A 25,473-nucleotide genomic window follows, 5' to 3' on the forward strand; every position below is an offset into this window, starting at 1 on the left:
ATTTTATCTAATAACATAAACTTCAATACTATTTCATTTGCATATTCGTAAATTTTCAAAATGTAAATTGCTTTTTTTTTGGACTAAGTGTGCATTGCGTTGTAAAGGATGTTTTTTTTAACAAGGATTAACAAGAAAAAATATTTAAGCTCTTTTAGTGGAATGTCTTCAACTGTCCAAGACGAGCCCAGTACCATCCAACTCCACCACGCCCTGCCATCCCCACAGATACGTACCCCGATCCCAACCCCGAGGCCGTCCTCAGTGTCTCGTACTTGACTCGACTTACGACTTGAAGTCGAGTCAAGCACGAAACACCGAAGACGGCCCCACAGTCAAGGTCGAAACACGCATCCGTAAAGACAACAAAACGTAGCGGAATCAAAGGGAAAGCGTCTTAGATTGTTGAAGGATCAACTGTAGGAAGTAAGGTTGCTTCAGCGTTTAAAATATAATTTGTAAACTATACAAAGTGCTCTCGTACGTAATGTTCATAATATCTTATCCTAACTTTCACTGAAAAGTATTGCAAAACCCGATTTCAAAAACTAGAATTATCAAGAAATAGGGTGAATAAAGATATTTTTTCCCTACAGTTACTTTTCTATCATACTAAGTGCGATAGTTATAAACATTTCTTAGTAAAATGTCATATTTGGATTCACTAATGGAATACAAAAATTAATATACAAAGTAGAATAAAGGTAAAAAAAATTACTGCTGCTCCAGATAAAATTTCCTTTTTTCCGGTTCAATTTTCAAACTACCGCAGCTGTCACTTCATACTTTTTCTTTGCTATTTGGCATGGCATACTACGATGACAACCCCAATTACCAGGTTTTTGTTTCAGTGTATTGAAGATTTGCAGGCTGGCGGTAGAACTTTGCGGAATCCGCAAAATGGAAAATTTTGAAAAGATCCGCAATATGTAAGCCTCCGAATGAATGCGTATTGCGTGTCACAAAGCCTAAACTCCGCGAAACATTTGAAACAAACATCCGTAGAAAACAATAACCAAATACAAGCTTTTGCTACAGTTTTTCTCAAATATAAGAATTATAGATAAAAGGAACGAGTTCACCGATTTCGTTGTCCATCGAAGAGTCATCGATCATCCTTTCTTGATACTGGTGCTGATGTTGCTGTCACTGCTTTTAAAACTTTTTTATGGCTATTGAGGGTGGCCATTACTTAGGTCCAAACAATCACAATTAATTTATATTACCATTTGTTTTAAACAATAGGGGGATTCACTTCACGGCGTAGGTTGCTGTGTATCTGTTCATGGAAATGTTTCATAGGCGATTTGAAATATGTCCCTTGTGATTGAGTGTGAAACATTTCTATAATCAGATACGCAGCGACCTACGCCGTTAAGTGTATACCCTAATATGATTCCGTTTTTCACTTCCAACTGCTTAACATGAATCAGCTGGCTTAATTCAAAAAGATCAGCCGAATTAATTTACGAAAAATTAACGTTAGAGTGATAGTTAAAACACAACCGCACACGTCGCCTACCACGTTTTTTTCCGTCTGTTTTTTTGTTTTGACCAGTGAAACATATTTTCGAAAAACGTAACCTTTTGTTACCGTTGAGACATTTTATCCCGAGTTTGCCAGTCGATACAAATAAAAATTGATTATCGATGATAGTTAATGCATATGAAGCTACACATAAAAACCTAATAGATTGTATGTACAGAAGAAGAAATTGTAAAACCTAAAAATGTTAAAATTATTTATTATTAGCTTGCACACTTTAAAAGTTATTTGAATGTAGAATTAATTAAATTCAATTATAATTAGCAACAAAATTTGTAAAAACACACATATAGCTCACACCCCTTGCACGCATTGCCGAATAGCAAAACGGACTGCCATAAGCAAATTAATAAACTGTCACAAATGAAAGAGGTTTTGAAAACAAACGTATGTACTAAAAGAAAGAGCTACTAGGATCGGAGAGAACTATATTGGTTTCATACAGGCTTTTCCAATCCACCTCTTGAACCGGATGGTTTCTAATTGGAAGATACCAAAGTTACAACCAAGTGTTTTAAAACAAGTTATCCAAGTTATTACCGAGTGTTTCTTTCGGTTGCGCATTGAATGCGAAGATTTCGATTTGGTGTCGGTGAACAATTTCACTAATCGAATCAGGTAGGATTGCATGAACCATTGACCCACCAAGTAGTCTCCTCACTTTCTGTACCCGCCAACCACGCTGCTAGGACCCAAAAGTATCGGATAGAGTCCGGGAAAACGTCCTACGCCCAGCATAAGCCAGTCTCTGCCTCCGTAACGCTGGGTAGACACCTTTGCGTGTACGGTGTAAGATCTACCTCGGTCACATTGTTAGCTACAAATACCTTCCCCAATATCCAACTCCGTGGTACTTATGAGGGTGTCACTGAATCAAAGGCCTCTCGTTAAGTAAGTACTACACCAACACTTCCTTCCCCTCCCAAGTTACGGTGGAGATGGGCGTGGCCAGCAGTAGTAATCCTCATGCTTTTGTGATTTTTATCCTAGATTGAAATCAAAGACCACACCCACCTTGATTTCTGATAGCAATCTGAATAAAGATTTCAAAAGAAAAACATGAGTATCATTAGTGTCCAATCTACGAAGTACACCGTAACTATGCTATGCTATGCCCAGCATAAGCCGGCCCAATAATTCGGAATACGCTAAATACTGAAAAAAGCGCCCAGAAGGCCCCATAATAATTGCAAACCATTGAATATGTTCAATAAGAGACCTTTCCCTCCTCTCTTCGAGAAGCAAAAACCAAGTGACCACCTGCGATATAGTAGCGGCGACCAGTTATCGCCATCGCGCCGATGAAATAGCCTAAAACCACAATACATTTTTATCTGTAAACGATAACACCGTGGAAATTGCGAAAGGTTCGCATGATCGATCATCGATCGATGAACTTGTATCGCAACAGCCATCTCTTCGGTATCTGTTCGCGCACAGGGGTAACATTTTTTTTGTCATTTTTGAAATCAATTTTTTAAGGCTCAACAAAAATAACTTTGCTGGATAGATTGCTGAATTTACAGCACATAAATCCAGCGAAACCCCATGTTGTATAACTCAAATGTGCTCAATTTCACATTTTCTGTTGACGGCGTTGAAATCGGGCGACTGCCTGTTGTCATTTTCCGTCACCCCGAAAACCATTACATCTCATTGGGACGTCCCTGCGTAGCTCATTTGATTACTATACTTCACACTCTGCACAGCATCCATTCCGGTTATCAGCAGGCCAGTGGTAGAATGTGCATATTTTGCCATTCGCCACCCAGAATCACAACGGCATGTTTTATTTTGCACGGAAGAGTGATACATTAGCATAAATACATATTATAACGTTAATTTAAAAGTACCCCCTCGCCATTCGTCTATCATCAGTCTCATCGTCAATCCCAGTGCTCATGGCGACAGAAACTTTTATTTTTGTGGCCGTTTGCCGAAAAATTCTTCACACAATGGGAAACAACCAGACCGAAGTTCATTCATTTTTAGTTAATTGTGTACGTATGAATGCTTTGTGGTAAGCTGGGGCAAGAAGAATGGAATGTATTCTGTTACATTTGTGTCCCCTGTAGGATTTATGTTGAAGTTCATGTTTTGACGGGGATTCTGTTGAAATCCGAATACTGCTAAACGATTGCTAGCGCCTTGTGTAATTGCGTTGTGTTTTGTATACAATACTTTTATTTACTGGTTTTATTCGAATAAATTAATATTTTCCATGGGAACACATGCGAAACACAGACAGGGGTGGATTTGAGAGTGAAAATAAAATGTTTCTATTTATATTCAGATGATATTCAATGGTTTGCAATTATTGTGGGGTCTTCCTTAGCCGTGCGATAAGATACGCGACAACAAAGCAATACCATGCTGAAGGTGGCTGGGTTCGATTCCCGGTCCAGTCTAGGAAATTTTCGGGTTGGAAATTTTCTCGACTTCCCTGGGCATGGAAGTATCATCGAGTTGGCCTCATGGTATACGAATGCAAAAATGGAAACTTGGCTTCGAAACCTCGCAGTAATCTCTTTCCAATATAACTCTGATATAATTCCAAACGTATTCGTGGCTATTCCACGGTAATAACGAATGTCCTTTTTTGCGCGTTCGCTGTCCGTCGAAATAGGCTTGATAGTTTGTATTATATATTGGATTTAGACCATTTCTAAGTTTTAATTCAAGCAGCGTATTTTCTGGGGCAATACTAGGTAGTGTCAGACACCTCGCTGTAGGGCCGATGCCCACATAGCGTCTTTTCAACGCTGCATGCACACGGCGTTAAAAGGACGCATGTGTACATCGGGAAAAAGCGGTAACGCAGCGTCGCCGCACCGATGCACACCTCCGTTTTTTCAACGCCACGTGCACGCAGGATTGAAAAAACGCTATGTGGGCATCACTGGGACTATAAGCTCACGAGTCACAACGAAAACACAATAGTAGAGTTCCCTATACTCCATTGCAGGTTACTGACTGATACTTCTACCAGCAGTTACAGCTCCCCCTATTCATCAACAGGTTATAGGCCCAGGAATGGTTCCAGATCTACAACTTAGTGTCGATAAACTAGTCCCAACGACTTTATCAAAGACCAACTAATTAAGTTATTAATCTTTGACTTTGGTTGTATAAGACGCGTGGCGCCGTGGGATCATGAATTGACTGCGTTAATCATGGGTAGCGTCGTACCGAATTTATCGAGGCAGGTCAGTAAAAGTCTGAGAAGAGCTTTAATCCAAAACATTCAGAAGCTGGTCAGCAGAAATCCTGAAGGAACTCGGATCAAAACATAAACATAGGGGACGAAGAGATCAGGATGACTTGCTCGGTGTTAGGACGAGAAGATTAACGAGGCGTCCACAAATGATAATTAAATTACGCGTAAAATAGAATCGCAAAATAAAATAAAATAGAAAAGCAAATATAAATTTTATTTGATCTATTAAAACTATTTTTACATCAATTAATAAATTTAGATTTAAAATTTAAACTTTTCTTTTTGCGTCCTTTTTTATGCTTCAAATATGTGCATCAAAATAAATGTAATTTACAAAATATTTCAGGCTGTGTAGAGAAATGCTGAAATATGTGTCGGACAGTGTGCGACTCATCGTTGTAGACGAAGGATAAGCAGGAACTACACACCAGTTAGATGTATCTGCTCTTTTGTAATATCAAGGAATATTATTAGCTGGCGATATATTGTAGAAAAATAATAATAACAGTTGCTGGCGCAAGTGTCAGTCAGTAGACCGCCATAGGGTAAAGAAAACTCTAGTCTTGTGTTTTCTTTGTGAGGGAGTTCCCCTTGGCGTTGGGCTTTCAATGCAAATAAAAATTGTGACCATACACACTATTAGTAAGCCTGAAGTAAAAAAAAGATTTTTTGTCCCGGGTATCCCGGGATTTTCAAGATTTCAAAAATAATATCCTGGGAATCGGGAAATCCCGAATTTTCCTAAATCCCGGGATTTTTCGTCCCGGGATGTCCCGGGATGGAAACTCTAATGAAACCGAAAGAAATTCATGTCAATTCATTGGTACATTTGTTGTTGGATAGCCTCCATTATATGGTAAAAGGATATCCGTTACAATTTGTGTAACCGTTAGGTTCCATTATAAGCTTGTAGCTCTACCACAAGTATAAAACATAAACAAAATCCCTAAAAAGAATCCTAAAACACCCCTATTTCAAACTTAATGAAATCAGTATTTCTAACATTTCTCAGCAATTGAGTGCCGTAATTTCGTACTGAAATGTCACTGTCAGCGGTTGACACATATGTAGACCAGTTTGAACAAAAGATATTTTAGTTACTAGATAAATATTGTCGCTGTCGTCGCTGTCCGGAACATCTTTTGCTGGCGAGGATAGAGGAGCTAAATGTCAAAGAAGGAAAATCCATACGATTTGACAGGTATGTACCACACATGTTTCGGACAGCAGAACAAAGGGAACCGAAGCGACAATCTTTATCTAGTAACTAAAATATCTTTTGTTTGAACGAAAGGGACAAATCTTTACTTGGCCCTTTCTCGTCCACAAACAGATGGAGCGCATGTGAGATGATGAATATTGTCCACACATAATGTTTTTTTTAATGCAATAGCATTTACCTATAAAAGAAGGGTTCTGATGTGGAAACGCTCTCTTTTCGCTTGTGATCCTGGACCGATTAGTAGTGCGCGCGTGTGTAGCATTCTCCAAGATTTTGAGGTTAGATTGTGATGCCTCGTTTTTGTGGAAATGGTATAATTCAGTGTTATTTTCTTAAAAAAGGTTCAGCACCCGTAAAGCTAGGTTGTTGGTAACTTAAAACTAGTATTAATCTGTAAAAACTGAAACGATTAGTAGTGTTAGTAATTATCAAAACCTATCCTAATGTTAATGATTTGTTAAAAGCTAGAAGTGAAAAGTGAAACTAAACTAAATAGAGAAACTTGAAAGAAAAGGTAAATGCGCAATTATAAAATAAAAGTGTTAGGTGTAAAGGTCATTGTGGTGTATAAGATTGATGTTATGTTTGGCTCTGAATTTGTATACATTGTATAATGGTTAAACTTGTATTGTGGTAAAGACTGTAAACTTGAATGATTCTAAAACCATTGATTGTTATTGAGCAAAAAGAATTTTGAGAAAATTTCACAATATTTTAGTTGAGTAAAAGTGTAAAACGGAAAGCATATTGAATAAGTTATATTAGGCGTGTAGTCGACTGAATGTGTCATTGATGACAAACGATGATCGATAAAAAAAAAGAAATCTAACCAAAAAAATCGAAAAACAAAGAGGCATTCGGCGGTTATCGGTATTAATCGGGTACGGAAGGTTTTTTGAAGTAACGCTTTACTTTAAAACTAATCAGGTCTGTTGATTATTGTTGAGAAGGCACGTTGTTGTTGAGGCTTGAAATCTCGATTGATTCACTACAGCCATAACGACAGACACAGGGGTTTAATAGTGTGCTTAGGCCCAAGAAGTGGGCCTTTTTCTTCTACTCGGCAGTAAAGCTCGACAAGTGGCCAACCTACGGCGAAATCAAGACCTTGGAGTGAAGCGCGTCGTGACCAGGGGAACAGCGGAAGAAACAAGCAAGCGCGATATCCTTGCAGCAGGTTCGGAATGCTTTCCGGAACCGTCGGTGGTCCACCATTTTATGGGATCAGAGTAGCCACTTTCTGGACGTCGACTAAAGCCTCGGCGACGCCATGTTTCCATCGTTTTCCAGCCCGATCCGGTGTCATGAACGGCATCCTGTTTCCGGAACCGTCTGAAGATTTCAATCGTCGTTCGAATCCCAGTTCTTCGAAGCGTTCCTCGTCCAAAGCCAGTGTACCACTCCGCGGCCAAATTGAAAACCACCCCGAACATCAGCAACGAAACAAATAATGCGCAAGTACCCTAACCAAAAATGTGACGTCACACAAATAAATATTGTAAACAGTAATTAAGGAAAACCTCTGTGATCATTATTTAGGAATGAGCCCTGTACTTTATCGTTTCCACAACGATTTGTTTCGTTTTCCCGTGCTTGAAAGAAGCATTCAAGCCTCATCGTTCCGGTGGTCCGTCGAATGGAAGGTTTCATTAGCAACGGTGCTCAATGAAGTAGGGTTGTGTGAGGTTACTAAATACTCATCCTACTTGGTTGACATGCGTAAAAAAATGCATTTGAGAGAGTTAGTTCTGAAAATGTATTGCGAGAGATCGGCTGGTACCTGATGCTGGGAATTTGGTTTCTTCAGTACCCGCTAAGCTGCGGAGGACGACGGAGGTCCTTCGTAGCTTAGTAGGGAAAGCACCTGTCATGCGAACTGGGGTCGTGGGATCAAACCCCACCGAAGGGGCGGTTACCCTCCAATACCTTTTCCGAACTAAATCTATCACATGTTATACATATGCATAATCAAGTTTCAGACATAGCAATTCTTTTGGAATCCCATTGGAAATTCCTTTACGATTTGGAAATTCCTTCGAAAGTTCTTTCAGAAATTTGAGCGAAAATTATTTAAGTTATTGCTTCGAGGAAGCCCTTCCGAAGAATTTCTAAGCAAATTTCCGAATGAATTTCTCAAACAAATGCCGGAGGAATTTCCTAATGGAATTCCAAAAAGAATATATAGAAAAATATGCGAAGGAATTCCTCAAGGAAAATAATCCATCCGGAGAAATTCGTAATGAAATTTTCGAAGAAATTTCTAGATATTCCTTCAGTAATTTGTTCGGAAGTTTTTTCAGGATTCAAATTTCAGGGAGAATATTCAAATTTATGACTCATGGAGTTTGACTCCACCAGTGAAACTGCAAACTGTTGTGATGAACTACTTTCCGACCACATGCTGAAATACATATCTTTGTGCAATTTTTGAAATGGGCAAATGCATGCTATTATCAATTCTCCATCTGTGACGAAATGAGAGTATGCCTTTTTATTAACTCATCTTTATATTTGAAAAAAAAAACAATTTTTGAAATCGAATTTGAGATGGAAACCATTTATTTATGTATACAATTTGAAATAGTTTCGCATCGTGAAAAGCATCTATACAAACTGATTTAGAATATTATTATGTATTTTATATTGTTTTATACATATTAGGAATTTTACTTAAAGAACCGTCCAAATCAAATAGGGTGTTTTTTTTCAAATCGACTTTTAATTTTTAATCGATTTTATTTTTCAGTGTGGGACTCAAGTAAGAATTTTTCAAATAGGGGAACTGTACCGGTTTTGGCCATGTTCCTAATTTGGCCAATTTTGCGAATAACTAGAAAAATGAAGCAATTCGCAAGGGTTTTATTGGTTCCAACGAGAGATATATCCCTCACGCTTCAACGCTGTTTTCAACTGATCGATTATTTTGGAAAAATATGTATTTTTCAGGGTTGGCCAAATTAGGCACTAAGTTTGCCAAAACCGGTGCACTTCCCCTATTCTTTTTCGAAAATTTGACTGATTTTGCAAATCACCCATACAACACTTTTTTGAAAGACATGCCATCTTTCAGTTATATATTTTTGAAAAAAATGGTAAAAACATGTTGGGCTCTTTTCAAAAGTATCCAAAGTGGCTTTTTGTGACAAAGTCTACATGTCCAGAACGTTTCATTATTATCTGAAACATCAAACAATTGTTTTTGGCGCGAATTCCCCTAGAAAGCATTTGACAGTTTTTGGCATCAAGGTTTGATTTGAAAATTGATGAATTTAAAAGATTAACTGCCGTCTATGCCCAAGCTAAGTACTCAAAAAAGAAAGAGAAAGGATTAAGCTAGGCCAAACTAATGATTTTAAATTTAAAACTATTCTGAGAACCATTATATTTTGTTGAAGAGGTCAAGATGATGGAACCACTCGGTTTAATCTGTTTTGAAAGTCGTTCAATCTTAATTGAGAATTTGCAACTGTGACTGTTGAACTAATGGATTCAAACAGATAACCCAAGTAACAATCTCAATGCTTCGAAGATTTATGCTAGTTTTATAGAGGTTTTATTACGACATGTAGAAATGCTTAAAGTTTTATTTCGGTTTTATTCAGTTGTCATTTAATTAGATCCGCAAGTACTCTTGAGAACTACGTTTTGAATTCCAATATAAAACCACAGCTCTTTAGGTTTTATAATGCTCCTGTGCTCCTCCTCAGAGCTAAAAAATGGAACTGACATAAGGCCAGCAGTTAAGTTATATGTTGGTTTTGATCAAGACTTATAAAAGCTGCCAAGATTCGTCCTGTATAAAGCCTGTATAAAACCCTCATATAACCTTTACTCCTGAAGAAGACCTGCATAGGAATACGAAGCTTGAAACTACTACTATGGATAGAAAATAAATTTTCAGCACAAATTGTTAGACCCACGGAAGTTTTTTCATTTTGCTTTCAGTCGAAAATGAAAAAAAAACATTAGCAAATACCTTTCCATTGCTCTGCTTTCAATGGGATGAACATCGGAGCCATGAGTTGAAATCCAGGAGCAGTTCCCTTATATATTTAAGTCGTTGAAAAAACTGCTCAAACAGCATTTGCTCATGAGGGGTATGAAAATATGTATTTAATCCATACATGCTTTGCCAATTTAACACGAGTAAAACACTTTTATGGTACAAAATATACCATTTAACAATTGCCACTATATGCTTTTTAATTGAAATACTTATTTTTAAAAGTACTTGCATTCGATACCTAGGGCAGAAAAAGTTTGTTTATGATTTTTTTATATCTGTCTACATTGTCATGTTGTCATTATATATGAAACTACCAAGCTTTAAGTTTGACTAAGATAAAACTTGCTAGTCGTACCACGGTCTTGAAAAAGGCCAAGATAAAACCTCTAGGTGTTTGAAATGCCCAGATAGGGCCAGTTCAGGAGTGATGGTTATATAGAGGCATTTTTTATGCAATCAAAGTTTTATTCGAAAAAATGTCGCCGATATGAAAAAAATAATGAATTTCATAATCGAAATATCATGCAAATTTCTGTTTCACCTTTTAAACGGTAAAAATGGACATCCTAATAAGTTTTAGGAACAATGCTTTGATTATTTGTTCAACCAAAGTGGTTATTCATTGAAATTATTTTTAAAGTAATTAACTAAGGCAATTAATTAAACTTGAAAAATTCTAAATAATAACAAATTAACGAAGCGCATTGTTAAAATACTGATTATTTATCATGGTTTCACCATGAAAAATCTATGGCATGTCTTCAAACATGCATAGAACACTCAAATCCAGATATGAACTTTTATTGAACTGGCTGATAATAATTCTTTTATTTTTGTTGTTGACATGTAATCCATGTATTGCAGGAAGAAAATCATATTTTTGTTTCGAGTACAAACAATAAACAAATAATCAACCTGAGAGTTGACAACTGTTTCATTATCGGTTTATTTGTTGTGTCATAGTCATGAAGTGGTTGTATCATGGTTATATAGTGGTTCTCAAAACCACCAAGTCTAGAGGAGGTTTTATGTTGCATGTTTTATGTGAGACTTGAAGTATATTATAAAACCGTTGGTTCTGAACTGGAACGCATATTAGGTTTTAATGATTGCAATAAAACAGGGCCAACTGGCTGTAACATGGTTTTATAGAAATCTACAGGAGGTTGTGGAAACTGCGAGGACTGCATGGAAGGTTTTGAGATTAGGTTTTGAAGAACGCTATAAAACTCTGATATAACCTTAATTGTTACTTGGGAAGAGAATAATATGTTTATTGGTTGATTGAATGATTCTCCTAAGTGCTGCCCTGTGTTAAAATAAAAAGGAACAATCACGAACATGGACCTGTTCCCATGCACAAACTGCAGGAATTCCTGAGCGGATTAAATTATTATCATGATAATGATGAACGTAATTAATTGTTTAAACTGTATTAAAAATTATCATAAATTTCGTTTAATTGGAACGAGCTGTCTCTCCACCACGAATTCACTTTTGCTGATTGCCGCGGTTGCCAGTGACGCCGTACATCAACCGCAACACCCCTGCTGTGACAGCGCCCAGCAGCACTCAAATTTCACCACCCAACAGAACGTGACACTGCCAGAAATGCAAACGCCAAACACCAAACCCTTAGCAGGAGCATCTGTAGCGAAACGCAAACACGACTTGAAAGTCGGAACTCCTCATCCTGCGCTGTGGGAGAAAATTCCGACGCTTTGAAGTAGAGCGGACGTTCTTTTCCAGCTGGTGGGTAAACCAAATGACGACGAACGATGACACACCACGTGATATCACACAGATCCTTCAACGGAGGTATGTTATCTGTATACCGGTGCCCATCAAAATAAAGCAACAGGCTGGCTGCATACGTCCGAAACATTCTTTGGATCTTTCCGCTAGTCGCCGGAAGGTTTGTTGCTGGTATCCAGGTGGGACTGCGTGTATTCGGAAAATAATGACTTCATGAGCTCCAGCCGAGTTTATTTCCCATCGCTGGCGCTGTATTTCTCTCTTCTTTCTTTCAATGGGAAGGTTGTTATCTATTTTAGCAGATACCTTTGATCGAACAGAACCCATGTCGACTGGCATAACAAAGGTTAACCTGTTTGATCTATCATTGTTCAAGACGTGGAGAAAAAAAATGGGTGAATAATGATTCGCATAAATTGTTCAAACGTACATGCGTATCAACATGCTTGCGAAGAATTGAAATAGAGTACATATTAGAAGTGGCTTTTACTCGATTATTTAAGTACCCAATAAATATCCAATTTTTTTACTAAATGATTTCAGTAAACGAAAACGGCTACTGTCATAGAAGCGTAACTGTAATTATCAACTTTTCTTCGTTGATGTTTTCTTTGTATCAATGCAGCGATTCGGCGTAGTTTATCTAAGATTTGATGGTTTGATATGCTAAGGAGGATTGCATTTTGCACCGGAAGTCACGATTGTAACTTTTAATTTATTTATTTATTTTGATTTAGTTGTTGAGTGAAATCGATAGAGAAAAATCGATTACAGCTACGTTATTATGACAAGGGCGAGTTATTCTTTGATTAATGAGATAAGTGTATTACTTCTGCTTGAAGTTAACCGCTTTTTACAATTATGCTAATAAGTATCATCTTCAACTTAGAGGTACATGTTAATGATAGAATTATAGGCGAAAGTACAGATTTGATAGTTCCGTTAGGATACGGTAGGCATGAAGAATGTTTCGTACAAGTGGATTTTGAAGCGAGCGGAGGGCTACTGGCCAGTGGAGAGATATTATCTTCCACACTGATACTCTTTCCTCCCTCTTCATACGGGAGGTTGGCAAAATGAATATATTATCACAAATATGCCAGTTCTTAGATTTTCTACTGACAAATTGATATATCGTTCAGTGAATAAATATTTATCAGAGATTATATTTCGTGATATTTTTATCTGTTTATCAACTACTCCTACTGTATTGACTCAATTTCTGATTCTATTACGTTTTCGACCCGATATAATTACGTTCCGAGCAAGAGTAACCACAAGGCCATATGGAAATCACCTATTCAAGAAACGGAAAACCAAATCGACCACGTTCTTATCGACGGTAAAATCTTCTCCGACCACTACCTCGTTGGAGTATGTCTGCGCTCAAACTCTCGATGGTGTAGGGGAAGAGGCCCCAAACCCCCCCCCCCCCGGGAAAAACGACTTTAGGGAATTCACTTATATTTACCATGTTTGAGATAGCCTTAATCAAACTAGACGTGAAATTATGCAGGTTAGGCGAAAAAAGTGTCAAAATAATTGATAGGAATGTCGGAAAAACTGAAATTTTCAACATTTTGATGAAAAATCTAATATTTCGGCAAGGCAAAATGCCCTAGTGGGACCTACAATGTACTACGCGTCTCCACGCACTGTCCATTAGACTGGCCCAGGAAACAAAAAGTTGTCTAATTCCTCGGGGCACCCCCCAGGATTGTGTCTTTGGGTGAGAAAATCAATCTCTGAAAATTTCAGCTCAATCGCTTGTTGCATAAGCTGGCGCATTTGATTTGAAGTTTGTATGGGGATTTCAGCCAAAATGTATAGGAAAATACACCTCCATTACTCATTCGATCTGGAAATTGGTTCTGATTGCTCGATTGAGCTCAGAATTACAAAAACGGAAGTTGGTATGCCACAGAACAATTTCACAGAACATTGTATGATGATTAAATGAATTTTTATATGGGTTTCGGCTGATGCAATTCGATCAAAAAATCCAAAAATACACAAATCAGCTCCTAATAAATCAGCCGAAAACTATATAAAAGTTCATTTAACCATCATGCAATGTTCTGTGAAATTGCTATGTAGCATACCAACTGCCGTTTTGCAATTCTGAGGTCAATCGAGCAATCAGAACCAATTTCCAGATCGAATGAGTGACGGAGGTGTATTTTCCTATACATTTTGGCTGAAATCCCCATACAAACTTCAAATCAAATGCGCCAGCTTATGCAACAAGCGATTGAGCTGAAATTTTCAGAGATTGATTTTCTCACCCAAAGACACAATTCTGGGGGGTGCCCCGTGGAATTCGACAACATTTTTTTCTCCCCATACTAATCTGGGCCAGTCTACTGTCCATATCAGAATGCTGATGTGCCGACGCATGGTACATTGTTCCCTAAGACCTGCCTGCTAAAAGGCGTTTTGCCTCATGAGTTTTCCGGCAACGAAATATCACCACATTTTTGAAATGTGATTATTATGAATATGATTGAGATTTTTTCTAATTTTAATATGGCATCAGCTAGCTATATTGTTTAACTGCCACTATGGTCCAGGATACACTTTCACGCGGAAAGATGCATTTCACGCCAAAACTGAATTTTTTAGAAAAAAAATCTTGGTCTACAAAATTGTTCAAAATAGTAAGGCCATCATTATGGAGCTGGCAAAAAATAGGGTGGCCCATCATATAAAAAAAATCTAAAATATTTTTTTTATTTCTCGAAATATTGACATGTTATGTTCTACAAAGTTGTAGCGCAGCTTATTCCAATCAATTTTGCTAAAAAATCTTTTCTGTAGCTCTTGAGTTGACTGATTTAGAGCAATCTTACTTAATTATATTAGGGTGTACCTCAAAAAACAGTATTTTTGATCTAATTTTTTGTTTCAGATTTCTCGAAAAGTCGTCTTCAGGTGACTTTTAGAGCTAAAAAATGCAACTTTTGATGGGTAAATATACACAATATCTTTTTCCAATCAAAAGTTATAATCGTTTTTCTGTCAAAATTACATTTTTTCATAAGTTGATATCTCCGGCTAGGGCAGACCAAAATAATATTTTTACACTGGATTCGAAAGATCAATTTATATTCTTTATTATGTCAAAAAATTGGGGATATGTTATTTTTTTATCTCAAGTTTTACCAATTTTACTAAAATCATGTTTTTTCAAATAAATTAATATAACTCGACAACGTTTAAAGATACAGACGATATTCTTATAGCAAAACACGCGTTTTGAACAGCCCCAAAAGTCTTCAGAAGATGACATTCGTGAGAAATGAAAAATAAAAAATCTAAAGCTCTAACACTTTTTATAAGTTTTATCATTATCATCGTATTGCAAGAATTACGAGCAGGCTTCGGAATTCTCACTCATATGAATAAAAACCTGCGATTAATCCATTTAGCGGAGTGTGATTTTTCATGGTCCCCCTGTGAGGAAGTATTCTCACACAACATGTTTATCCGGATAGAATGGCGGGTGATCAATTCGTGAGCGCCAGATCGCCGGATAATTTAATTTTAATCCACAAATTTTCCTTCTCGTCGCCTCATCGGATAAATTTTACAAGCATATTTACAAAAATTTAGGACCGCAACGGGATTTGAACCCAAAACAATTTCAAAATGTTCAGAGTGCCCACTAAAACCACACCACCACATGAATTGATTGAAAGCGAACGGAAAAACTCCTGTATTAAACCTTTTACTTATGATCCGGAGATGAGCCAGCCTCGGGCTGAAAGTCTCCTAAATAAAGACAAAAAAAAAAAAAAAAAAACTTTTACTTATCGTGGCGCATCGTTAGATTCAATCAGCTTGGAGTGGCAAAGCAAGCGGCATTTGATTTTCGCGAAGCATGGGAAGAAGGATAACAATTTTTCGCACCATCGCTTGTGCCGGAGTTTATCGCACTGTAATTTATCCGGATAAAATGCATGGTGGAGTGATCAGTTGTCGCGTGAGTGAGTGAGAAATCCGAACCCTGATTACGAGAAAAGATGCATTTTCGGTCTGAAGCATACTTTTAAGAAACAAAATTTGTTCTACAAAGTTGTTCTGGATACTTGGGCCCTTATTATAGAGTTACCGAAAAATAGGGTGGGCCATTTTATAAAAATGTAAAATTTTCATTTTTTTTTATTTTGCGGAATATTGACGTAAAATGTTCTACAAAGTTGTAGCGCAGCTTTTTCCAATCAACTTTGCTATATAAACTTTTTATGTAGCTCTTAAGCTCACTTGTTTAGAGTAAATTTTACATACAAGGATAAGGGTGTCCCTCAAAAAACAAGATTTATGATCCGCTCATTTCATTTTTTATTTTTCACGGATGTCACCTTCTGAAGACTTTTGGGGCTTTTCAATTGGGATTAGGGTGTACCTCAAAAAAACAGTATTTTTGATCTAACTTTTTTGTTTCAGATTTCTCGAAAAAGTCGTCTTCAGGTGACTTTTAGAGCTAAAAAATGCAACTTTTGATGGGTAAATATGCACAATATTTTTCCAATCAAAAGTTATAATCATTTTCTGTCAAAATTACATTTTTTCATAAGTTGATATCTCCGGTTAGGGCAGACCAAAATAATATGTTTACACGGCATTTGAAAGATAAATTAATATTCTTTATTATGTCAAAAAATTGGGGATATGTTATTTTTTTATCTCAAGTTTTACCAATTTTACTAAAATCATGTTTTTTCAAATAAATTAATATAACTCGACAACGGAAAAAGATACAGACGATATTCTTATAGCAAAACACGCGTTTTGAAAAGCCCCAGAAGATGACATTCGTGAGAAATGAAAAATAAAAAATCTAAAGCTCTAACACTTTTTATAAGTTTTATCATTATCATCGTATTGCAAGATTTACGAGAAAAGATGCATTTTCGGTCTGAAGCATACTTTTAAGAAACAAAATTTGTTCTACAAAGTTGTTCTGGATACTTGGGCCCTTATTATAGAGTTACCGAAAAATAGGGTGGGCCATTTTATAAAAATGTAAAATTTTCATTTTTTTATTTTGCGGAATATTGACGTAAAATGTTCTACAAAGTTGTAGCGCAGCTTTTTCCAATCAACTTTGCTATATAAACTTTTTATGTAGCTCTTAAGCTCACTTGTTTAGAGTAAATTTTACATACAAGGATAAGGGTGTCCCTCAAAAAACAAGATTTATGATCCGCTCATTTCATTTTTTATTTTTTACGGATGTCACCTTCTGAAGACTTTTGGGGCTTTTCATAACGCGTGTTTTGCTATAAGAATATTGTCTGCATCTTATTCCGTTGTCGAGTTACATCAATTTATTTGAAAAACATGATTTTAGTAAAATTGGTGAGACTTGAGATAAAAATAACATATCCCCAATTTTTGACATAATGAAGAATATTAATTTCTCTTTTAGATGTCGTGTAAACATATTTTTTTGGTCTGCCCTAACCGGAGATATCAACTTATGAAAAAAATGTAATTTTGACAGAAAAATGATTATAACTTTTGATCGGAAAAAGGTATTGTGCATATTTACCCATCAAAAGTTGCATTTTTTTGAGCTCTAAAAGTCACCTGAAGACGACTTTTTCGAGAAATCTGAAACAAAAAAATTAGATCAAAAATACTGTTTTTTTTAGGTACACCCTAATCCAATTATGTTAAATTGCTCTAAATCAGCCAACTTAAGAGCTACAGAAAAAGTTTTTTTAGCTAAATTGATTGGAATTAGCTGCTCTACAACTTTGTAGAACATAACATGTCAATATTCCAAGAAATAAAAAAAATAGTTTTCTAATTTTTTTTATATGATGGGCCACCCTATTTTTTGGTAAATCCATAATGATGGCCTTACTATTTCGAACAATTTTGTAAAACAACAGTTTTTTCTAAAAAATATGGTTTTGGCGTAAAATTCATCTTTCCGCGTAAATCTGTATCCTGGACCATAGTGAACTGTTGCGTGAGGTAGAAACACCCATGAAAATCGTTATCGCTAAGGCATAAAAGCAGTCTATGCTTAGCTAGGGCATATTGCCCCTCCTTCCCCTACAACACGCGTCGGAGTCGTCCGCCGCGGCTAAACATTGGGCGGCTACAAAGCGGTAGACTAGCTCAAGACTACGCGCAGCAGCTGGAAGTGGCACTCCCAACAGCAGCTAGGCGCAGCGTCTCTTGAAGACGACTGGAGAGATATTTTATCCGCCATTGGAACCACCGTTACCGCTGCCCAAGCACGGTGCTCCCGTATCAGGGAAACGACTGGTATGACGGCGAATGTGAGCAGTTAGTTGAGGAGAAGAATGCAGCATGAGCGAGATTGTTGCAAAACCGCACGAGGACGAAAGAGGCACGATACAAACAGGCGCGGAACAGACAAAACTCGATTTTTCGCCAGAAGGAAGATCGAGACCGTGAAGAGACGGAGCAACTGTACCGCGCTAATAACGCGCCAAAATTTGTATGAGAAATTAAACCGTTCACGTAAGGGCAACGTGCCACAACCCTGTATGTGTAAGGACATAAACAGGAACCTTCTGATGTGGTGACAACGGTGACGGTATTGTAATGAACCTGAGAGCATGCGCGCAGGACATACGACTTCTGGCTCCGAATCTCCAGGAAATCCAGGGAAGATCGATCTGCTGAAAAACAACAAAGCCCCTGGAGTTGACCAACTTCCAGGAAAGCTGTTTGAATACGGTGGTGAGGCACTGGCTAGAACGCTGCATTGGGTTCAGCCGCAGGAGTGGATAGAAGGTGTCGTTTGTTCCATCTACAAAAGGAGCGATAAGCTGGATTGTAGCAACTACCGCGCAATCACATTGCTGAACGCCGCCTACAAGGTACTATCACAAATTGTATGCCGCCGATTAACACCAATCGCAAGATAGTTCGTGGAGCAGTACCACACGGGATTTATGGGTGAACGCTCTACCACAGACCAGATGTTCACCGTACGTCAGGTATTGCAGAAATGCCGTGAATACAACGTGCCCACACATCATCTATTTATGCCCAATCTATATATATAAAAATGAAATGGCCTTCGTTTTTTTTTAATTTCTTTGTTAAAGAGGCTTGCAGCCCTAGGCTTGCTCACCTCTGATGGTCTTTGTTCGTATTCGCATAACTCGAAAACAGCTAGATAGATTTTGTTCATTTTTCAACAATTACCGTCAACTGGGGGGAAGATGATCATTGAGGTGAGATGATCATTTGATGTGCCAGTCAAAAGTGCCAAATTTTTTTATGAAACGGTAGTCAACAATATTCTCCGTTCAAGTAATGTTACCGCTAGGTAGAAATCCGAGTTTTTCGATTATAATCATGAAAATGTATTTTGTGGAAGAAAGAGAGAGATAGTCATAAATGACGCTATTTTCGTTTCAAATATTGACTTCTTAGACTTCTTTACGTAATAAATTCAACATTCATACAAATAACCTAGTGTATTTTGACTACTAGGTCATAATGGTTTTAGTAGAGCTGTCTTGATCAACTTCACCCCAAACCAGATTATTCAAAAAATGTGTGATAATTTAATTTATTTTAATAAATGCGAACGCATTTCAGAAAACTAAAGTTGTTGATTATTGCAACGTATAGCAGTACATGTTTTGAAAATATTTGTTTCGATTTAAAATGTAAACACACATTGTTATTGCATGTTTTGTCTTAAAAATGATCATCTTCCCCCCAGTTGACGGTATGTTCATTATCGTTTCCGACGGGTTTATATGATATTTCCTCATGCAAAAATCATGAGTAAGGTTGAGTAAATTTTGAATAACTAATATTAGGAGTCGTATGGGAATTTCGCATGGGCAGTTCTCAGGGCAAGTTTTGGCCTACTATGCAGGACAACGTCTGCCGGGTCGACTAGTAAAAAATAGTTACAATCTTTGTGTCAAAAACTGGCACGGTCGCATCACTTATCAGAGTGAATCCGAATCAAACGATTCCTACCGACTGACTTATGATTCTTCCTGTGGATTTTGTGGAGACGCAGAGGAGAACATGGTTTACGAATAACAAAAACCACCTACCAATATTCCTACCCTCTTACCAACTGACTACAACTAGGTGGCCGGCGCTGTTATTGATCATTTGAACATTTGAGTCACAGAAACTTTCACAATGGAAATGAATCATTTATTTGAGAAACTTCATAGAACCATTTTACACAATTTCGAGAAAAAACAAAAAACTGTTTTTAAGCAAATTGGTACTGAATCTTTCGATTTGTTCGATACAAATCAATAGTTTTTGGCAACACGCTGGGGCACTCCAGTACGAAAACTGTAAGCATAACTCCATAATGGCTCTTCAAAGTGTGTGTACATATGTAGTTTCTCAAACAAACGAAAAAATATCATGCATTCCTGAACAAACTTTTTTTTTGTATTTTTTGCCAGGATACATATTTTTGGACGAAGATTCAGAATATATAAAAATTTTGTTCAAAAGTGCTACATATGCAGTTTCTCAAACAACCCCATCCCCAGTCATTCAATCAGTTAATCCTTTGTATAATTTTACTGATTCTAGTCAATCACGGAGTAGCGATTACAGATATGTGTACTAAGCTAAGTAAAGCCAAGCTAAACGTATGATTCACCACTTTTATAGCAGAAAATACAATAAACAATATCAACAAAAATACATTTTCATCTAATTATCTGTACCAACGGGTAGAATCATAAAATATTCCTAAAGAAATGCTATTTGTAAGGGTGTGCGATAATTCACTTTTTCCTGGCGAAACGAAACGAAATATAGATTTATTTTCGAGGCCTCAAAACGAAACGAAATCAAAGTCCATTCAATTCGAAATTTTTCGAAATGAAACGAAATTTTAATTTTTTTTCCTCCGATTTTTTGTTGAATTGCTTATGTCCAATAAGGCCTTTACAAATATTTAAATTAAATTATGTTCTACTAGTCTCCGAAAGGTCGAGGGTGAGTGGAAGTAGCGGGAGATAATAGAAAAAGAATTAAAATGAAAACAAAATAAAAAAAACTCTTTGGATTTATTAAAGAATGTTTTGAAAATCCTCAAAATCACCCCTCAAAATATTACTTTTGGGCAAAAAAATCGTCCTATAGATGAGCAAAATGTATTCGCAATACAATCAGCACGAGTGGGTAACCATCTGACATGTATATCTCGCACTTAGTATCATAGGGTGATAACTGTGTTGATCGATGTCTCTTCTTCGATGCTTTCTTTTTAACAATGCAGCGAATTTAGACGGTTTGAGGTGGTGAAGGATGGTTGCTAAGGATATGCGATATTTCGAAAAATTTCGTTTCCGATGATTCGAAACGAAATTCCGAGGAATTTCGCGGAATTTGAGCTTGGCGAAATCATTTTTTTTTTGTTAGATTCCATAAATTTCGGCAGCAAAAACTAGTTTTTAACAAAATTCAACGGAACTCCGCGAAATTCTGCAGCAAATTATAACCCATACCAATCTTCATCTAATCGAAAAATTTAGGCTGCACAGCTAAACAAGTTTGAAGTCATTATTGTATGATATAAAAAAATCTCCTATTTACCTTTACTTGGAATTACACTATAGACCTGTTCGGCTGTTCAATCAATTTTAAATTATTTTTTCAAATGGGGGACCCTTGGGAAAAATGGGGAAAGATGAAAAAAAACAATATTTTTTAAATAATTCCGAAACGCAATGGCCGATTTGGCCAATTTTCAAAACCGGAAAATAAGGAAGGATTCCACGTCGAATGCAACCTGTTGCTAAGGCTAACACATTTTGCAATCATAGCAAAGTTTGTTATTAATTTATCATTTGCATTTTCAACATATCAATAATAACTGATTTTGGTATTTTATTTTCTTCAAATATTTTGCTATTTGTTCGTTATTATAATAGCAAAATGGGTTATTTATGAGTTATTTGATAGAGCAATATCTGTCATTATTTTTGCTTTTTTAGCGACTATATCAAACAAACTAATATAAGATATTGCTATTCAGTTATTCATATATTAATAGTAAAATTTGATATTATTTTGCTGTTTTCTTCTACCCGGGTATATGCGAAAGGCAAAAAACAATTCAATAAAAATTCCGCGAAAAAAAATTAAATTACGTTTCGTTTCGTCAAATTTTGAATTAAATGGTAACTTAATTTCGTAAAGTTTTGAAGTCACGGAAATACTTTATATTTCGTTTCCTTTCGAAATAAAATGGACTTTTCAAACTTCGTTTCGTTTTGATTCGCCAAGAAAAAGTGTGTTATCGCAACAATCGTGGTTGTAGCTTTTAATCTTTTGCGTTATTTTAGAAAAAAATCCTAATGAAATTATGCGCGAGATATAATTTGTCAATATTTTCTGTGTTTTTTAAATCCCTTTTCTCCGTGATGTACGTCGATTTCTTCAATGAATGCTCTAGAAAAGTTTGACGATGAAAAGAACTTTCTGAATAATTTACCACCGGCTTCGTGTCGCCTGTCTCTTTCTGTCTTTCAAAAAATTGAAATTGTTTTAGTGCTACACCGAGAAATACCATAAACACTCATTTAAAAAATACGGATTTTGTAGTGGTTCGATGCCAATATTTGTCCCCCTTGAGTCCAAGAAACAGCTGCTATGAACAGTATGAGTTGGACCTGAAGGCAATCATGAGTCTTTATTTTCAGCAATTCTACTGCTACTCTACAATCCGTTCTGGACTTAATACCCACGACGCTGCAATGTAACATACATATTAGAATGGCTCAAATCAGTATGGAAAAAACTTTTTTCCAATTTTTTAGGTGAGCCGTCCTCTTATTCGGTTCTATTTGGTGTCCTGAAGCTCTGGACAAATTTTCAGCCAAATCGGTCAACGTTTAGGCGGTGCTAAACTCGTTGAAAGTTTATTTGGAAAAATGTATGCAGAAACATCCAAAAACAATGATTTGCAGTTAGATGACACAATTTACGATGAAGAACTATGGTACTCATTCAATTCTTGAAGAACTTAATACAGAATATTATGCTGAAAACCGCGAGAAGATTAGTGTTTGCCCGGCGAAGTTATTGGCATTTTTCGGAAGTGGGGTTTGAGCAAATTTCGTTTCCTTTACCTTGGAAAAGAAATAAATTCACCCATACTACCCTCCAGTAAAATGCTAATATCTTTGCCTAATAAACTTTAATCTTCTCGCGGTTTTCAGCATAACATTCTGTACTTAATTCTACAAGAACTGAATGAGTATCATAGTTCTGCATCGTAAAATGTGCCGTCCAACTGCAAATCACTGTTTTTCGATGTTTCTGCATACATTTTCCCATATAAACTTCTATCGAGCTTAGCACCTTCCAAACGTTAACCGATTTGGCTGTAATTTAGTCCAGAGCATCAGAGCATCAAATAGAACCGAATTGGAGGGTAGCCCATCAAAAAAAATTAAAAAGTGTTTTTTGAGCCACCCTAATACACATTTTGCAATATGACAAAATTCAAAACCGTATTAAGGATTGTTAAATGGAGAATCTTCAACCCTCTAAAAAAAATATTCTTACTTTCGTTGAGATTCAAATTGTAGTTTGAGTGTGAAATGTTGCACCTTTTGTTTTCCTTAGGGCCTTCTTCATGCTTGCTTAACTCTTGAACGGTATTTACTCATACGCTTAAACCTGGGTTAATGTCTAAGTGGAGGTGAAGGCTTTGAATAAGATAAAGGGGCCCAGCAAATACTTCGTCAAGGGCGCTATGAATCCACAACATTGCCTGCTAGACAAAGTTATCAGTATAACTAATTCTTGTAACGAACATTAAAACTCTAAGCCGGACGTACTAAAACTTCCGTTAAATCCGACGCATTTTCGTTAAAAATAGTATAACCCAGAAATTGCCTTTCGTTTTCTGTTGAACATTTCCAACAAAACACTGAACCTGAAGACGTTTTCTAGAAGAAAATGCAATACGTATTTGTCGACTCGGCATGGGTCTACGTAGATAGTAGGCGGTAATATAAAGGTACACTCAACCCTCTTTTTACGTCACTTATTGGGGGACGTAAACCGAATGTGATTTGCAAATTGTCCTGGAGTTTGAATCAAATGGTCTACAGAATCAACCAAGGCTTCCACGATGTCGCCAGCCTCGATGTCAATCCAACTTTGTCTTCTGAGTATTGGTCTTTTACTAACGTCTCAAATACAGGCATATTCATATTGTATGTATATACATATTGTAAGATCTCCAAACTGTCCTGGAGTTTGAATCAAATGGTCTATCGAATAAAAAAAAGCCTTCACGATGTCCTAAGCCGTGGTATGTTCTCTGGGTATTTGCGGTATTATCTCTTTTACTTGCGTCTCAAAACAAGACATATGAGGTGTTGTAAGATCTCCAAATTGTCCTGGAGTTTAAATCAAATGGTGTAACGAATCAACCAAGCTTCCATGGTGCCCCCAGCCGCGATAATAAACCAATTATGTCCTCCGAGGGGGGCCCTCCTTAGCCGTGCGGTTAGACGTGCGACTACAAAGCAAGACCATGCTGAGGGTGGCTGGGTTCGATTCCCGGTGCCGGTTCAGGCAATTTTCGGATAGGAAATTGTCTCGACTTCCCTGGGCATCCTGTTAGCCTCATGATATACGAATGCAAAAATGGTAACCTGCCTTAGAAACCTCGCAGTTAATAACTGTGGAAGTGCTTAATGAACACTAAGCTGCGAGGCGGCTATGTCCCAGTGTGGGGATGTAATGCCAACAAGAAGAAGAAGATGAAGAAGAAATACAGGTATATGATACGTTTTAAGATCTCCAAATTGTTCTGGAGTTTGAATCAAATGTTCTGCCGAATCAAACAAGGCTTTCACGATGTCCCCAGCCGCGGTGTCAACCCAATTTTGTCTTCTGAGCATTGCTCTTTTACTAACATCTCAAATACGGGTATATGAGATGTTCTAAGATCTCCAAATTGTCCTGGAGCTTAAATCAAATGATCTATCGAATCAACCAAAGATTTCATGATGTCCTAAGCCGTGGTATCAACTCCAATATGTTCTATAAATATTTTTCTTTCACTTGCATCTCAAAACAAGACATATGAGGTGTTGTAAGATTTTCAAATTGTCCTGGAGTTCGAATCAAATGGTCTACCAAATCAACCAAGGCTTTCATGATTTCTTCACTCGCGGTATCAACTCAGTTTTCCTGGAAGTTTTCCTGGAATTTGGATAGTTTGCGAATCGCGTCTCAAATTCTGACATGTAACATGTTGTAAGATCTCCCAATTGTTCTAGAGATTGAATCAAAAGGTCTACCGAAGCAATCAAGGCTTCCATTATGTTCCCGGCCACGAAGTCTAGACTTTAGATATTTCTTCGATGACCTGGAGTGGAATAATTGTTAAATGCGTATCTAATATGGATCTATGGATCAAAATGGGATGAACCATTTAAAAATAATAATCCTGTAGACCTAAAGTCCAGTACTCCATGACTTTCTTAAATTACCTGGAATGGAACAATAGTTGAAGAGGTATCCAATTTAGTCCTATGGATCAAAACGGGTATGAGCAAGTTTTTTTTAAGAGATAACAGCCTTTTGGTTACGCTTTACGTGACCGTAAAGCTTATATTTCAGGGATGGATGATATTCATGGATGATCTGCAATGGAAAAATAGTTGAAGCCGTATTCACTTTGGTTCTATGTCAATCATGTCACAATCAAATTGCTACAA

This window comes from Armigeres subalbatus, chromosome 2 (genome assembly GCF_024139115.2).
Source record: "Armigeres subalbatus isolate Guangzhou_Male chromosome 2, GZ_Asu_2, whole genome shotgun sequence".
NCBI classification, from domain to species: Eukaryota; Metazoa; Arthropoda; class Insecta; order Diptera; family Culicidae; genus Armigeres; species Armigeres subalbatus.